Here is a 16,661-nt window from a genome sequence, read left to right as displayed (position 1 = left end):
TGGGTCATCATTCAAGACTGCTATCACATGAAATATATGGCACAATGCAGGTAAAACAGAACAGGAGACATACAATTCTCCCCCAAGGAGTTCAGTCTTAAATTTAATTCCACATTTTTTTTTAACAAGCATCATCAGCATGGAAGCATGTCCTCTGGAATGGTGGCCGAAGCATAAAGGGCCTATAAATGTTTAGCTTATCTGGCATCTAAATACCTTGCAATGTCAGCTACAACAGTGCCATGCAAACGCCTGTTCTCACTTTCAGGTGATATTGTACATAGGAAGTGGGCAGCATTTGTTATAACAGATAGCTAAGGGTTAACGTCTCTTTTACCTGGAAAGAAGTAATCTGAAAACCCTGACCAGAGGACCAATCAGGAAACCAGACTTTTTAGGTCTGGGTGGAGGGAAGTTGGGGTCTGAGTTCTTTGTCTTGTGGCTATCTCTCTCTTGGCTATGAGAGGATCTCTGTTTCCTGCCTTTTTAATCTTCTGTTTTCCAGCTGTAAGTACAAAAGATCAGATAGTGATTTATATGTTTTTTTTTTGTATTTACATGGTATAGTTGCTGGAGTGCTTTGAATTATATTCTTTCTGAATAAGGCTGTTTATTCATATATTTTTTAAGCAATTGACCCTGTATTTGTTACTGATACAGAGAGACCATTTTATGTATTTTTTTTTTTTTACATAAAGCTTTTTTTTTAAGACCTGTTGGAGTTTTTTTTTAGTGGGGAACTTCAGGGAATTGAGTCTGTGCTCACCAGGGAATTGGTGGGAGGAAGAAGTCAGGGGGAAATCTGTGTGTGTTAGATTTACTAGCCTGACTTTGCATTTCCTCTGGGTGAGGGGGGAAGAGAGATTAGCTCTCGGTACTTTTGTTTTCCAAGGCTGGGAACGGGGAGGGTGGAATCCCTCTGTTTAGATTCACGGAGCTTGCTTCTGTGTGTCTCTCCAGGAACACCTGGAGGGGGGAAGGGAAAAGGTTTATTTCCCTTTGTGGTGAGACTCAAGGGATTTGGGTCTTGGGGTCCCCAGGGAAGGTTTTTGGGGGGACCAGAGTGCCCCAAAACACTTTAATTTTTTGGGTGGTGGCAGCTTTACCAGGTCCAAGCTGGTAACTAAGCTTGGAGGTTTTTATGCTAACCCCCATATTTTGGATGCTAAGGTCCAAATCTGGGACTAGGTTATGACATGGTCTCACTTTCAGGTGACATTGTACATAGGAAGTGGGCAGCATTAATCTCCCGTAAATGTAAACAAACTTGTTTGTGTTAGCGATTGGCTGAACAAGAAGTAGGACTGAGTGGACGTGTAGGCTCTGAAGTTTTACATTGTTTTTGAGTATAGTTATGTAACAAACAAAAAATTACATTTGTAAGTTTCACTTTCAGGACAAAGAGATTGCACTACAGTACTTGTTTGAAGTGAATTGAAAAATACTCTTTCCTTTATCATTTTACAGTTCAAATATTTGTAATAAAAATAATATACACTTAGTATTCTGTGTTGTGACTGAAATCAATGTCAAAATGTGAAAAAACATCCAAAATATTTAATAAATTTCAATTGGTATTCTATTGTTTAACAGTATGATTAAAACTGCCATTAATCATGATTAATTTTTTTAATTGTGATAAATTTTCGAGTTAATTGCATGAGTTAACTGCGATTAATTGGCAGACCTATTTTTAATTATTTTTTTGTTTGTGCAAAACTAAAGCCTGTGGCAGGCGACATGACATTTATGCCACCAGACTCCTTTTGCTGGGAGCTAGTGCCTGGCATGAAAAACAAGCTCTAAAATTTGAAAAGTTATTCGACCTTCATTTTGGAACGAGGGAGTTGGCTGCCCTAGTGCAGGTGACCCAGTAATGGACTGTCGGTAGTGCACACACACAGTGCTTAGCTGATCTGAACTCCTGACACAGCTGTAGCTACCACCATTTCCCACTGAGTCTAACAGGCAGCCTGGAGGTGATAGGGAATGGGGAACTGGTACTGGTGTCTGAGGATCTCAGCTAAAAACTGGACTCCCGCTGCAGCTGCTCCAGACAGCACCCAGCTGCAGTTCACTGTCTGAGGGGCACGGCTGCTAGCGTAACTCCTGAGGCAGCTTCAGGGACAGGTTGCCCTTGGCGGGCAGTGAGAGGGCATTGGATCCTTGAGCCTTTCACACAGGTGACTCATACAGCTGTGGATCACCAGCAGAGGGAGTGCTGGGCTGGCGATCCTCGGGAGCCTCCTCAGACAAGCACTGCCTGGGATGTTTCTTGGTTGGGGCCAGCTAGAGTGACCAGATAGCAAGTGTAAAAAGTTGGGATGGGGTGGGGGGTAATAGATGCCTATATAAGAAAAAGCCTCCCAAATTGGAACATCTGGGCACCCTAGGGCCAGCACTGGGATCATGGCTGATATGGGGGTGGGGAGATATTACCCTCTGGGACCCCTCCATGCTGTGGCGGGGGTCCCTCACCTGTACAAGCCCTAGAGCACTGAAACTGCCGTGCTTCGCAGGGCAGCTTCTTCAGTATTGGTGATGCCCTCTGGCATAGCCACCTGCTGCTTCCCCTCCCTGTCCACCACCCAACCTGCAGCTCAAGGGCATCCACACATTGGGAGATTCCCCTCCCTAGCAGCATGAGGGGCATCTATCCATAGCCCCATGCTCCCCCCTCACCCCACCTTCCCCGCTGACATCCCCAGCATCCCTATGCAATCCCTGCAGGAGGCCATCCCTGCCCGCCCAGTTTGCCGCTAGCCTGGAGGGAAGTGATTCCTCTCCTCTTCATCAGCACCTGCCTGAGCAGCCTCCTGTGGCTCCTCAGACTCCACCTCCTTGCTGGCAAACTTGGTAGGTAGCTACTAGAGACACCTACGCGAAACTGCCTCCATTGGTTTGCATTGGGCGCCACTGGGGAAATGGGCAAAATGAACGGGCAGCAGAACGTTAAGTAGTACAAACTGGCCCCCACCATTCATGTTTACTAATCTAAGCTGGTGTCAAGGATAAGGCACTGTTTGCAGTTGGAGAGCTTTCCAAGTTGACACTGTTAAACCTGAACATTTGCATGGATACTACCACAAATAATCAGCAGTAAATTAGGGCAAACAGGGAACAACTGGAGAGACAGCAGCAGCAGACCTACACTGTGCCTTTTGAGATTAGGGTGACCAGATGTCCCGATTTGATAGGGACAGTCCCGATTTTTGGGTCTTTTTCTTATATTGGCTCCTATTACCTCCTCCCCCTCCCAATTTTTCACATTTGCTGTCTGGTCACTCTATTTGAGATAAGACCTTGATTGAGCTCTCTGATATCACCTGAAAATTTGGGGTCGGGGAGCGAGAAAGAGGGGAGAATAATTTGATAAAAACTCTTTTATGTTCACTGATAATAACTGAGTGATTCAAAACACGTACAGCTAAATAGTGTTTAACTTGGAGATAATGTATGGATCTTTCCAAGTATGCAGTATCCCTACATTGACACTAGGTGTGCCCATGTACTTCAGAAGCAGAAAGCACATGATATTAGGAGAGTACCAGGCCCATTGCATGCTGGCAAGAGTTTGGAGACTTGGGCCTGGTCTACACTACGATTTTAGGTCAAATTTAGCAGTGTTAAATCAAATTAACCCTGCACCCGTCCACACAATGAAGCCATTTTTGTTGACATAAAGGGCTCTTAAAATTAATTTCTGTACTCCTCCCCGACAAGGGAAGTAGCACTGAAATTGACATTGCTGGTTCGAATTAGGGTAGCGTGGATGTAATTCGACAGTATTGGCCTCCGGGAGCTATCCCACAGTGCACCATTGTGACCAATCTGGACAGCAATCTGAACTCGGATTTGCTGGCCAGGTAGACAGGAAAAGCCCCTCGAACTTTTGAATTTCATTTCCTGTTTGCCCAGCATGGAGAGCTGATCAGCACAGGTGACCATGCAGTTCCAGAATCGAAAAAGATCTCCAGCATAGACCATACTGGATCTGATCACTGTATGGGGAGAATCCGTGCTATTAGAACTCCGTTCCAAAAGATGGAATGCAAAAACATTTGAAAAAATCTCCAAGGCCATGATGGACAGAGGCCACAACCGGGACTCAACACAATGCCGCGTGAAACTTAAGGAGCTGAGACAAGTGTACCAGAAAGCCAAAGAATCAAATGGACGCTCTGGGACAGAGCCGCAGACATGCCACTCTATGCTGAGCTGCAGGCAATTCTAGTGGGGGCCGCCACCACTACCCTGTCTGTGGACTCCAATGATGGAGACTCTCAGTTGCCATGCCTGAGGATTTTGCGGACGGGGAAGATGAGGAGGAGGACGAGGACAAGGACAAGACTGAGGAGAGCACACAGCACACCATTCTCCCTGACAGCCAGGATCTTTTTCTCATCTTGATTGAAATCCCCTCTCAAGGTGGTATCCTGGACCTGAAGCCGTTGAAGGGACCTCTGGTGAGTGTACCTTTGTAATATTAAAAACATAGTTTAAAAGCAAGTGTTTTTAATGATTAATTTGCCCTGAGGACTTGGGATGCATTCGTGGCCAGTACAACTACTGGAAAACTCTGTAATGTGTCTGGGGAAGGAGCGAAAATCCTCCAGGGACATCTCCATGAAGCGCTCCTGGAGGTACTCCAAAAGCCTTTGCAGAAGGTTTCTGGGGAGAGCAGCCTTATTCCGTCCTCCATGGTAGGATACTTTACCACGCCATGCTAGTAGCAAGTAATCTGGTATCATTGCATGACAAAGCCTGGCAGTGTATGGTCCTGGTGTTTGCTGGCATTCAAGCAACATCCGTTCTTTATCTTGCTGTGTTATCCTCTTGAAAGTGATATCGTTCATGGGAACTTGGTTGAAATATGGAATTTAATTAAGGGGACTTCATAGGTGGCCATTCCTACTGGACTGTTTGCCTGTGGCTGAAAAGAAATCCTTCCCTGCAGTAGCCAAGCAGTGGAAGGGGGGTGGGAATTTGCATTGAGGGATCTTCCCTGATACCAGCCACGCAGTTTGGGGAAGGGTTAAAGCGATCATCGCAGAGAAAAGGATGAGGAGGCTTCAGTTTGGCTAGCAGAGATCTTCCTGATACCAGTCATTGTGGTGCGGTGGGGGGAGGGTTAAAGGGGTCAAACCAGAGAAAAGGATGGAGGGGGGTTAGTTTGGTTCTTCTTCGAGTGGCTGTTCATGTCCATTCCAAGCAGGTGTGCACGCTGCGTGCACACCCGCCAGAAGATTTTCCCCTAGCAGCGTCCGTAGGGTCGGCCCTGGTGCCCCCTGGAGTGGCACCACCACGGCCCCCTATAAAGGGGCCTGCCGACCCTCCACCCCCTCAGTTCCTTCTTACTGCCGGTGATGGCTAGCTGGAACTTCTCTTGCGCATAGCAGTTAGCAGTATCCTATCTTCGTGTATAGTACGTGTATAATAGTTAGTATATAGTTCTTGATAGTTGGGGGGTTCCCCCCACACGTTTCGTTGCCAGTTGGGGCATGTCTGGGTCCCCCAGGTTTAAACTCTGCAAGGACTGTGGGAAATTCATGCCCAAGAGTGACCCGCACTCTGCTTGAGGTGCCTTGTAGAGGGCCACCAAAAGGACTGGGGCTTTTCTATCTGCAGGAGCTTCCGCCCGAGAACTCTCAAAGACAGAGCTCAAAGACTTAGATTCCTCCCTGATGGAGGCTGCCTTGCGGCCACCCTCAGACCAAGAACCAGCCGAGGCAGTGCCCAGCCTGTCTTCCTCGGTGCGGAGCGCCCCGGCACCGGCATCAGGACTTAGGGCCCAGCCCAAGTCATCTAAAACTCGGCACTGACGGAGTCGGTCATAGGAAGTCGGCCTCAGTATGGCACCACTCACCATCTCCGGTGCCCGCTAAGAAGAGAAAGCCGGTGAGGGAACGGTCACCCCCACCAGGACCCCCAGAGGCTGACGCCATCCACGGGTTGCAAGCGGACAGGCTGGGTTACAGTGCTCGGCTTGCTCCGTCGACTTCCGCACCGTGGAGAGGGCGGTCGAGTCCGGACTGGCCTAGATCCCCGGACCTCAGCAGAGACTTGCGCCTCCCCTCGACACCGGAGGCATTTGAGGCGGCCTCAGATTTGATGGGACTCCCGGCGCCGGCCTCCCCCGCACCGTAGTAGGACTTGCCTACCACGGCCTGTCCCCTAGTACAATCGAGGGATAAGCTGGCCACGCTGTTGCCTCTCACCCCGCCCCGCGCCGCTAGGGCGGCACCAGACCAGATAGGAGGCTCCCTGCCACCTCAGCATCACTCTCCAACGGCACGGGGTGCTGCTCCCCCCAGGTCCTCATCTCAGAGACTTCAGACTCAAGAGGCAGACTCCTACCGCTCGGTCGCGGACCAGGAAATCGGTTTCGGGGGTGAGCCACTAGCGTTACCCACAGTGGCAAGCAGCAGCAATGGCATCTGCCCTCACAGTGGCCGTTTTGGAGCCCCTGGGCCTACCACCAGTTGGTAGGCCAGGCGTTGGTCCTCGATCAAGGTCGGCCTTGGTCTCCTCGGCGTCGGTGGCCCTGGCGCAGTTGCCTCCTGTCATAGTATAATTCCCAATTCTGAACCTTAGCGTCCAAAATATAGGTACTAGCATGAATTTCCCTAAGCTTAATTACCAGCTTAGATCCTGTAGTGCTGCCACCAATCAGGACTTAGAGTAGAGTGCCTGATAAACTCTGGTCTCACCCAAAACCTTCCCTGGGGACCCCCAAGACCCAAATTCCTTGAGTCTCACAACAAAGGGGAATAAACCATTTTCCTTCCCACCTCCTCCCTTCCTCCCAGCTCCTTTCCGCCCTGGGTACCTAGGAGATCACCGTGATTCAAACTCCTTGAATCACCACACAGAGAGGAATGATACCTTCCCCCTCCGCTCCACTTTTCCCTTCACCCAGAGGCAATACAGATTCAAACTCCGTAAAAACAAAGAGGAAATTCACCTTTCCCTTCTCCCTACCAATTCCCTGATGAGTACAGACTCAGTTCCCTTGAGCCTCAACAAGGGAAAAAATCAGACAGGTCTTAAAGCAAAACTTTTAATAAAAAGAAAGAAAAAAGGGTAAAGTTATCTCTGTAATTTAGATGTAAAAGTTACAGGGTCTGTCAGCTTCAGAAATTGGAGAAACAGCCTCCTCCAGCAGAAATACAATTTAAAATACTTTTAGCCAAATACACATTTGCAAATAAAGAAAAAAACAAATAAAAGATTATACTGCCTTTCTACCTTTGTACTTACAAATTGGAATAGAAGATTAGAGAGCCTGTAGGTACATGTGGTCACTCTCAGAGCCCAGAGAGAACAAAGCAAAACCCAAAAAACACAAAGACTTCCCTCCACCGAGATTTGAAAGTATCTTATCTCCTGATTGGTCCCCTGGTCAGGTGTTTGGTTCCCTGTTTGTTAACGCTTTACAGGTAAAAGAGACATTAACCCTTAACTATCTATTTTGAACCCTTAACTATCTATTTATGACCTCCACGGGCACCGTCGCTGGGCAGGGGTGTGCCATATTCAAGTTCAGCACCCCCTAGCCGGGCAACGGCACCAGCAAGCAACTACAGTTCGGGCTCAACAGGCGCCGCCCGATTACGCCATGCCGCTCACTGGCGACCCCGGTTCTGGTCACGATGCCGCATTTAGAATCGGAACCGGCCCTGCAACCACAGTACCATGTGCCGCAGGACCCCGAAGGGCTACATGCACCTGAGAAAGAGCCGATCCAAGTAATTTCCTCGTCTTCCTCCCCGGACGAAGCGGTCTCGGGCATGACTGTGGCACTGGCCCTGGAGGATACTTGGATCCTCCAACAACTGCTCCGGCGAGCAGCTCAGAGCCTCGCAATCCAGGCTGAGGAAATCGAGGTGGACGCGGATCCAATAGTAGACATCCTAGCTCCCTCAGGGCCATCCAGAGTGGCTCTTCCGTTAATCAAGACCATAGCAGATACGTCCCACACCTTATGGCAGACACCAGCCTCACTGGCCCCTACTGCCAAGAGAACGGAACGGCTTTATTTCGTCCCCTCTAAGGGGCACGAACACTTGTTCACTCACCCCCCTCCAGACTCCCTGGTGGTGGACGCAGCCAGTCAATGGGAGTGTCAAGGCTTCAGGGGGTCAACACCAAAGAACAGAGACGCCAAAAGACTCACCTCTTGGTAGAAAGGTGTACTCTACTGCAAGTCTACAACTCCGTATTGCCAACCACAGGCGATTGTAAGGCGATATGGTCATAACACATGTTCAGCCATGTCGAAGTTTTTGGAGCTCCTCCCCCAGGACTCGAGGTCTGAGTTTTCGGCCCTGTGGAGGAGGGCAAACTGATCTCCTGAGCCTCTCTCCAGGCGACCCTAGATGCAGTGGACTCAGCCTCGTGCACCCTGGCCACGGGCCTGGTCATGATGGTGGGGAGCCTAGCTCCAGATCTCAGGCCTTCCCTATGAGGTCCAGCGAACTATTCGGGACCTCCCCTTCGAGGGGCAGATGCTGTTTTCAGAAAAAACGGACAAGCATCTCCATAGCCTAAAGGACTCGAGGGCCATGCTTCGCTCGCTGGGCTTGCATACCCCTGTGACCCAGCGCAGGCAGTTTAGGCCGCAGGCGGCCCCACACCCTACCAGCCTCAGACTCGCCAGGAGCTAGGGTGCAGGCGGGGCAGAAATGGCAGGAGACGTCACCAACGCCACCCCTCCGGCCAGGCGTCCAGTCAATCAGACCATCATCGGGGCCTAGGCCCCCTGTTCGATGGTACAGTCGACAGCGACCTACCTATCGAGACTCTGGATCCTTCTGCCCCTACCTCTGGGTCACATCTGTCCCCTTTCTACCGTGCCTGGTCCCGAATCATGTTGGACAGCTGGGTGCTACCGCATGGTAGTGAAGGGGATATTCTATCCAGTTTTCCTCCCTCCTGCCCTACCAGCCCCCACCCCGTCCCTCTTCAGGGGACCCATCTCATGAGCAACTTCTAATTAAGGAAGTGAAGTCCCTCACAGAGGCAGGGGCAGTGGAGGAAGTCCCTCGAGAACTCAGGGGCAAAGCTTCTACTCCCGGTTTCCTAATACCGAAGGCGAAACGGGGCCTGAGACCCATCCTGGACTTGCGGCGACGGAACAAGTTTGTACGGAAGCTCAAGTTCCACATGGTCTCCCTGTCCTCGATCATTCCCTCCCTGGATCCAGGAGATTGGTACGTCATCCTCGACTTAAAGGACACTTATTTCCACATTGCCATAATTCCCCGACACCGTTGGTACCTCAGGTTTGTCGTGGCTGATGCCCATCTGCAGTTCACGGTGCTCCCATTTGGCCTATCAGCTGCCTCAAGGGTCTTCACGAAGTGCATGGTGGTAGTGGCGGCCTTCCTGCGCAGGCGGGGCATCAGGTATTCACCTACCTGGACGACTGGCTCATAAAGGGCCGCACCAAGGAGCAGGTGGAGGCTCAGGTGTTTTCATCAGGCGGACCTTTCTCAATCTCGGCCTCCTCCTAAACAAAGCCAAGTCCAACCCTGTCTCCTACGCAACGAATAGAGTTCATAGGGGCGGTTCTGGACTCCACCCACACCAGAGCGTTCCTTCCGGAAATCCAGGTTCTACGTGATTTCCGAGTTTATCCTCGGACTGCAACGTGCCCCGATTACCATGGCACGGATCTGCCTCCAGCTGTTAGGGTGCACGCTGCCATGTGACCCATGTGGTAAACCATGCCAGACTCCGGCTTCGCTGCTAGAGTCCTGGTTAGCAACAGCATACCAACCTGGCCAGGGACCCCTTGGACTCAGTGGTGTCCATTCCCCACTTGGTGCTGAGTTCGCTATGGTGGTGGCTCCACCCGCAGAAAGTGTGCATGGGCATCCCCTTCGCTGCCCCTCAATTCTCTCTCTCTCTGGTAACGGATGCCTAGGATCGGGGTTGGGGAGCGCACCCAGGAAATCTCAGGACATAGGGCTTTGTGGTCGCCGGATGACCTCAAGTTTGCATATCATGTCAGGGAGCTGAGAGCGGTCTGCCTGGCTTGCTTGACCTTCCGGTCCCACCTGGCCAGCAGATGTGTTTCAGGTCCTCTCGGCAGTCTTTTATATTAACAAACAGGGGGGTGCATGCTCCTCTCCCCTGTGCAGGGAAGCCCTTGCATTGTGGGATTTCTGCGTCCACAGTGCTACCCACCTGACAGCGTTCTACCTTCCGGGGGAGCAGAACGGCCTGGCGGACACCCTCAGGCCGCTCGTTCTGGGTGATACCTCCAACGGGATATGGTACGCTCAATCTTCCAGCTCTGGGGCTTTCCCCAGTTAGACCTGTTCACCTCGAGGGAAAACAGGAAGTGCGACTATTCTGCTCCCTCCTGGGCCGCAGTCCGGGGTCTCTGTTGGATGCCTTTCTCCAGTCTTGGGGGGTCAGTCTGCTCTACGCCTTTCCTCCGATCCCTCTGATACACAGGGTGATTTTGAAGATCCACAGGGACCATGCACGGGTAATCCTGATAGCTCCGGTGTGGCTGTGCCAACATTGGTACACGTCACTCCTGCACATGTCCGTTCAGGTGCCCCTAACGCTGCCCCTGCTCTCGGACCTGATCACGCAGGACCGGGGCTCCCTCCGCCACCCGAACCTGGAATCTCTCCACCTCACAGCCTGGATGCTCCATGGCTGAACCCGGTGGAGTTGCAGTGCTCCCAGCAGGTCAGACAAGTGCTGTTCGGTAGTAGGAAACCATTAACCAGGGCCGCCTAGCTGGCCAAATGGAAGTGCTTCTCCATATGGTCCGGTCAGTGAGGTCACAATCCTCTGGGAGTCCCAATCCCTATTATCCTGGACTATTTGCTCCACCTCAGACAACTGGGCCTCTCCCTCTCCTTGGTTCGCGTTCACTTGGCAGCCATCTCGGCGGAGAGGGGGGTACCTCGGTGTTTGCGAGCCCGTTGGTAGAGTGTTTCCTCAAGGGTATGGACAGGCTATTTCCTCAAGGGTATGGATAGGCTATTTCCGCATGTTCATCAGTCAGCTCCTGCCTGGGACCTGAATCTGGTCCTCTCCGCCCTCTCGGGACCTCCCTTTGAGCCCCTGGCTTCGTGCTCCCTGTTGTATTTGTCGTGTAAGACCACCTTCCTGGTGGCGATCACCTCGGCCAGGAGGGTGTCGGAGCTCAGGGCGTTAACATCCGAGTCCCCGTACACTGTCTTTTATAAGGACAAGGTCCAACTTAGACCTTACCCGAGCTTCCTCCCCCAGGTCATCTCACAGTTCCACATGGGACAAGATATCTTTCTCCCGGTGTTTTATCCAAAACCACACTCTTCCAGTGAGGAGCGGAGGCTACATTCCCTGGATGTCCGCAGGGCCTTAGCCTTTTACATCGAGCGTACCAAGCTGTTCAGACGCTCGACGCAGCTCTTCATCGTGGTGGCGGATAGGATGAAAGGGCTCCCGGTCTCCTCTCAGCAAATCTCTTCATGGATCAGGACCTGCATCCGGGAATGCTACAGCATAGCTAAGACCCTTGTCCCTCCGGTCTCGGCCCACTCCACTAGGGCGCAGGCCTCCTCTGTGGCATTCCTGGCTCAGAGACCAACTCAGGAGATTTGTAGAGCGGTCATGTGGTCCTCCATCCACACGTTCACGTCGCACTATGCCATCACGCACCAGGCTAGGGATGATGCAGACTTTGGTCGTGCAGTACTCCAGTCAGCAGTGAACTCCGACCCCACCACCTAGGTTCAGGCTTGTGTGTCACCTGCTTGGAATGGACATGAACAACCACTTGAAGAAGAAAAAACAGTTACCCACCTTTTAGTAACTGTTGTTCTTCAAGATGTGTTGTTCATGTCCATTCCAATACCCACCCTCCTGCCCCTCTGTCGGAGTGCCGGCAAGAAGGAACTGAGGGGGTGGAGGGTCAGTGGGCCCCTTTATAGGGCGCCGTAGTGGCGCCACTCCAGGGGGGCGCCCGGGCCGACCCTATGGACGCTGCTAAGGGAAAATCTTCCGGCTGGTGTGCACGTGGCGCACGCACACCTACTTACTTTGAATGGACATGAACAACACATCTCGAAGAACAACAGTTACTAAAAGGTGGGTAACCATTTTTTTCTGCTGCTGTACGTTAACATGAAAACCGCAGCCCTAAACAGACAACTCAACGGGATTTACTTGGTATGGGAAAAGAGGGCGCTTCTGTTATGAAGGTTGCAGAATCCGAAAGACTATGGCTTACCATGGCCGCCTGCAAGCCGAATTCTGTTGCCCGGTATGTTTGATTTCTAACACCAAAGCTGCAGGCACTCAATATAAGATGCAAAAAATGACCTTGTACTGAAAACACATGTTCTATATAATGTGAATAGTGTTGTTCACGGTGAAAGAGTATGCCCATTGTTCTGTAAAATGTAACTTTTAAAATACTTCTCTCCCTTTTTTAACTCACGCAGCTGCGAATGTTTCAAGCCTCCCTCCTCCGTCCCAAATGCTATCTCAGATAAGGCGGTGAAAAAACCACACACGTGATGAAATGTTCTCTGAGCTCATGCAGGCATCCCGCACTGAAAGAGCTCAGCAGAAAGGGTAGAGGGACACAATAGCACAGGACAGGAAAGCGGCCAGTGAACATGAGGAAGGTGGCGGCAGGAAGATCAGAAGATGCACGAGGCGACGCTGGGGCTACTGCGGGAACAAACGGACATGATGCGGCTTCTGGTGGAGGTTCAGGAATGTCAGCTGGAAAGACTGCAGCTGCTGCAGCCCGTTTAACCGCCCTTCCTCCTCCCCAAGTTCCTTAGCCACCTCCTCACCCAGATGCGCAAGAATGTGCTGGGGGGGGGGGAGAAAGCTCCGGGCACCCAACCACTCCATTCCAGTGGATAGAAGGCTGTCATTCAACAAGTTTTGAAGTGGCCTTCTCCTTCCCTTCTCCCCTCCTCCCACACAGCACCTGGGCTACCTTGTGAGTTATCTCCCTATTTTTATAAATAATTAATAAAATACATGGTTTTTAAATTATAGTGACTTTATTTCCAAGCTGTGATCGAAGTGGGGAGGGCGGTTGCCTTACAGGGAATTAGAGTCAACAAGGGGGCGGGTTTTCATCAAGGAGAAACAAATAGAACTGTCACACAGTACCCTGGCCAGTCATGAAACTGGTTTTCAAAGCTCTCTGATGCGCAGCGCTTCCTCGTGTGCTCTTCTGACCGCCCTGGTGTCTGGCTGCGTGTAATCAGTGGCCAGGTGATTTGCCTCAACCTCCCACCCCACCATAAAGGTCTCCCCCTTACTCTCACAGAGATTGTGGCGCACACAGAAAGCAGAAATAACAATGGGGATATTTGTTTAACTCAGGTATGAGCAAGTCAGTAAACTGCACCAGCGATCCTTCAAACGTCCAAATGCACATTCTACCACCATTCTGCACTTGCTTAGCCTATAGTTGAAAAGCTCCTGACTACTGTCCAGGCTGCCTGTGTATGGCTTCATGAGCCATGGCATTAAGGGGTAGGTTGGGTCCCCAAGGATAACAATAGGCACTTCAACATCCCCAACAGTTATTTTCTGGTCTGGGAAGTAAATCCCTTCCTGCAGCCATTTTAAACAGACCAGATTTCCTAAAGATGTGAGTGTCATGAACCTTTCCTGGCCATTTCACGTTGATGTTGGTGAAGACCTCCCTTGTGATCCACCGGTGCTTGCAGCGCCATTGAAAGTATCCCTTGTGGTTTATGTACTGGCTGCCTTGGTGGTCCAGTCCCAAGATAGGGATATGGGTTCTGTCTATCGCCGCACCATAGTTAGGGAATCCCATTGCAGCAAAGCCATCTACTATGACCTGCACATTTCCCAGAGTCACTATCTTTGATAGCAGCAGCTCAGTGATTGCGTTGGCTACTTGCATGACAGCAACCTCCACAGTAGATATGCCCACTCCAAATTGATTTCCAACTGACCAGTAGCTGTCTGCCATTGCAAACTTCTAGAGGGCTATCACCACGTGCTTGTGAACTGTGAGGGCTGCTCTCATCTTGGTATTCTTGCAGTTCAGAGCAGGGGAAAGCGTCACAAAGTTCAAGGAAAGTGTCCTTACACATGCAAAAATTTCAGAGCCACTGGGAATCATCCCAGACCTGCAACACTATGTGGTCCTACCAGTCTGTGCTTGTTTCCTGGGCCCAGAATCAGCATTCCACAGCATGAACCTGCCCCATTAACACCACGTCCACATTTCGGGGCCCGTGCTTTGAGAGAGTCTGTGTCCATGTCCTCATCACGCTTGTCACCGCGCTGCCATCGGCTTCTGGTTCTGCATAAACTGCATGATAATGTGTGAGGTGTTTACAGTGCTCATAACTGCTGCGGTGAGCTGAATGGGCTCCATGCTTGCCGTGTTATGGCGTCTGCTCGGGCAATCCAGGGAAAAGGGCACAAAGTGATTGTCTGCCGTTGCTTTCACGGAGGGCGGGTTGACTGATGACATTAACCCATAACCACCCGTGACAAATTTTGGCCCCATCAAGCATTCGGAGCTCAACCCAGAATTCCAATGGGCAGAAGGGACTGCGGGAACTGTGAGATAGCTACCACAATGCACTGCTTGGAATGTCGACACTTGCCACTGTACTATGGACGCACACCGACAAATTAGTGCTTAGTGGATGCATGCACTCAACGTTATACGATCTGTTCCCAAAAAATCGACTTCTGTAAAACTGGAGTAATTCATAACGTAGACATATCCTAATAGTCACCTGTATAAAAGGTATGTGGATGAGCTAGCACTATCTCTTTTTAAAAACGTTCCAAGAAACATTTCAAAAAGGCACCTTCCCTGACTCACTTTATTTAACACATTTTACTTGTATTTGGCAGACTAAATTAACCCCTTCAGAAATGTAAATCTTAGCTACAGAGAGCACTTCTAAATTGGCATCTGAAAATATCTGTGTACCCTTCTGCCCCTCTGAGTTGGCAGCAACAAGGGCTTGGTTTCAGTATCCAGGGGTTCCGTTTCCAATAACACAATGCATAACTGGCCTCGAGCCCCCCACCCAGTGACCTGGGACACTTACATACCACGCCTCCCTGGGCGCCTCTAGGAGGCAATACTTCCCCACTAGCAAGCACAGAGTCTGAGTGTAGCAAAATCCTTTTAATAATGGAAGGAAACAATGCGGCATCACGTTGGAGAAACACCACAAACAGGATTATAACACAAACCATAAGCAAAAACCCACCTCCAAGTACATTTGGCAATGTCCTTTCCCCCTTAGGGTCTTAAGCCCCATCACCCCAAAGTCCATCAACCCGAAAGTCTCTGGTCAGTGCCACTCCAGAATTCAAAAGTTTATCTGCAGAGTTTTACACCCCCAGTCTGGGTGGAAATGGGGGGGTAGGAGTCCACACAGGGTGTTAAGGGGCACCTTACATGGGCCAGGGTCAACTGCTCCGCCTTTCCATGGAGTTCTGCTGTAGCCTTCACCACAACCAGCTCCACTACACCAGCCATCCCTGCAAACCACTTCACTCCGCTCATTGCTCCATGGGCTGCTCCAATATTCTCCACTCTGCCAGCTGTTTAACAATAGGTCTTCAGGCTCCCCCACTAGTTAACACAGCATTCAGTGATTTCAGCTCTTAGTAAGTGAGCCCTGGTGCTAGTGCATTGTTAGCCTAACCTGAATTCAGCACAGCAGTCTCTAGATAGGTTCCTAATGGAATCAAAATTAGCTCTACTCTTTAACAGTGGAGAGAGGAAGATGTGCAATTGGTGTTCCAGACCCTCAAAAAGGGGCCAATACCATCAGGTGTACACACCAGTCCCCAGCCTCTTTCAATTCCCTGGGTTTTGGAACCATGTCCCTTGTCTAGCAAGTGTCACTTAATTTATATTGAGACATCTCTGTCATAAGCAGTCTCGTAGTTCCTCATTCACATAATCAGGTGGCAACACTTTATTTACCCTCCCCAATAACAAAGAAATTGGGGATCCAGAGCTGTCAAAATAACCATCCCAGGCTGCCTTGGGCTATGCTGGGCGTGCCCATGTAAATTATCTCCCTGAAATTCTTTCCACTCTTCCCATAATTTACCACCAGATGTCAGGGTAGAGCTCATCCTGACTCTGCTTACATCTGCTAAATTGCTTGCTAGATATACTGAAAGTAATCAGGGTGAGCTACACTAAATCAAACTAATATGACAACTGCAAGCAAACAAAACCTAAGAACTCAAATAAGCATTCAGGTCTCTAAACAACCCACTTAAGCCTTGCTCTGCCTTTCCTTTATCCTTCTTTGGGGTGTCATGATTTATTTAAGCCATAAACTCTTTGGATCAGGGAGAAAGTTTGTAGTTATGGCACTGAAACAGGACATAAGAGGTCTAGATGCAGTTCCTGGCTCTGGCACAGATTTCTTATATGACTTTGGTCAAGTCACTTTCTCGCTTTATGTCTGTTTTCTTTTTTAAAAAAGAGTTAATATTGTGTCAAGGTTATACCCTTAAAGGTGTTCTGATACTAAGCTGATAGCAGCCATATAAGTACCTAGATTGTGCTTAGCATATTTTAGCTGTTAAATAATAGATAAAAAACCATTTGTATTTATGACAGGAAGTTTCACATAGGGTATTCAGTACTCTATTATATGCAATGG

This window comes from Gopherus evgoodei, chromosome 6 (assembly GCF_007399415.2).
Source record: "Gopherus evgoodei ecotype Sinaloan lineage chromosome 6, rGopEvg1_v1.p, whole genome shotgun sequence".
NCBI classification, from domain to species: Eukaryota; Metazoa; Chordata; order Testudines; family Testudinidae; genus Gopherus; species Gopherus evgoodei.
The sequence above is the reverse complement of the archived record's forward strand: the minus strand, read 5'-3'. Positions refer to the sequence as shown.